Source organism: Polypterus senegalus, chromosome 3 (assembly GCF_016835505.1).
Source record: "Polypterus senegalus isolate Bchr_013 chromosome 3, ASM1683550v1, whole genome shotgun sequence".
Classification (NCBI taxonomy): Eukaryota; Metazoa; Chordata; class Cladistia; order Polypteriformes; family Polypteridae; genus Polypterus; species Polypterus senegalus.
In genome coordinates, this window is record NC_053156.1 from 155,310,294 (window position 1) to 155,312,243 (window position 1,950).

Below are 1,950 nucleotides of genomic sequence, written 5' to 3' on the forward strand. Positions count from 1 at the left end.
AGTGAGAGCAACAATGCTAAAGCAGCTATGGTATTTGGAATACTTTGGCTATTCCCTGGACCATTATATTGTTACAGGTTAATTACAATCAGATTCTTTAAACTAATAAAGAATATGCAGTTAGTTTCAGTGTATATGATAAAGCCGTGTCAGGGATGTGTATCTAAAAAACAAAGGGTAACCGCACAGGAATAGTAGCATTGTTTTCATGCTGGGTGCTGCCAGTTTGCAAAACCGAATGGAGAACTTGCGTACGGCAAGGTTGGAGCTACCATGAAAATGTGCGTGGCTTTACGCCAAGTTTAGGATTTATACATCACGATTTGAGCATGGAAACGCTCGTACGCAACATTTTTGTGTGAAAGTACCATTTATACATGAGGCCCCAGGTGAGGGTAACCCTTGTGGATCAGGTAGATAATTGCATCCTCCACAGCAATCTTTGTCCAACAGGCAAACTTCACTGGATTCAGGTAGTCTACCACAAGAGGACCCATATAGTCCTGGATCAGTCTCTGAAATGTCGTAACCGCCATTGTCCTGTAGTCATTAGGTGAATAGGCACCTGCCTTCTTTGGAACAGGAACACTGGAGAATGTTTTTCACAGCAGTGGCACTTTCTGAAGCCTTAGGGACACATTGAACAGGTGACAGATAACACCACAAAGTCATTCTTTTAGAAGGGTATGTGTGTTTATTACATATATGATATGGTTTCTCAAAATTGTTGTTATATTTTACTCAAGGGAAATAGATAAAAGAGTTTTCATTTTTGCATCACCATAGGAATATCTCTGCTTGTTATAGATACCTTGTGTGATTTACTAGACTCCTCAAAAAATTATTAAGCTGTATAGTTTGGAAGCAAGCACTTCCAATCTAACAAAATTCGGCATTATAAATCTATGATACAGCATGCAATGCCATTTAAATGTAATGTTATCTTGGATGAGATTGAAGTAAATATGCTTTAAGGAGAATAGGTTTTCTGAAATAACATATGGCTATGTTTGTGAATATGATTGACTTAGTTCATAGCTAACTGAGTGGAGTAACTGTGAGATGGAGAAATATTTTAAACAATCTGCAGCTGGCAAAAGAGTGCATTTAGCCTTGTATTCAATCAAAAAATGAATAACTGCAGATAAAAGGTACAATATCCATATAGTAAATATTGATTGATCTATTGAATGCATTAGGATAAACACAATCCTGTAAATGTTACAATATTACATGCTTTAGCACTTTTATTTATTTGTTATCACCAGAATACAGTATATTGGATATTTACTGGAGAATAATGTATTTATTCAGTCATGATAGCCGCTAGTAACGGCTAGTTTTTAACTTGTCCGATAAAAACAAACTGACCTTATTTATCATGTAACGTTGACCTGTTACGAAAAACAAGACAAATATTTAAGAGAAACTTTATACATTCTTGTTATTATATATATATCTGAAACTGTATAGTTCAAATATTTTACTTGCTTCTTCTGAATATTGTAAGCACAATAAACTAGAATTTTTTATTATGTGGAGAAAACTGGGAATGCCTGGAAAAAAACTCACAGGGACAATGTGCATTTGCGCAAACACTGTGATCGGGGCGAGATTCCTACCTAGTCTTCTGTAACTGTGAGGCAGCAATTCTATTCACTGTGCCATTCTAGTGCCAACAAAAACAATATGAAACAAAAAAATAACCTCTAGAGAAAAAAGAAATGTATTTAATAAAAGCAGTTTTCTTTTTTGTAATAACCTCATGTACCTAGAAGGTTGCATGCTGATGTGTTTGTGACAATCCGTTCTGGTAATTGAACAATTGAAAAAAGTCTCTGCAGGAGGCACACATCCCCTGCTGCTCAATTCTCAAAAACAAAACATGAAACAGATTATGTCATTGGAACAAGAACGGTATAAAAGCAGAAATGTTCCAGTGTTGTCTCA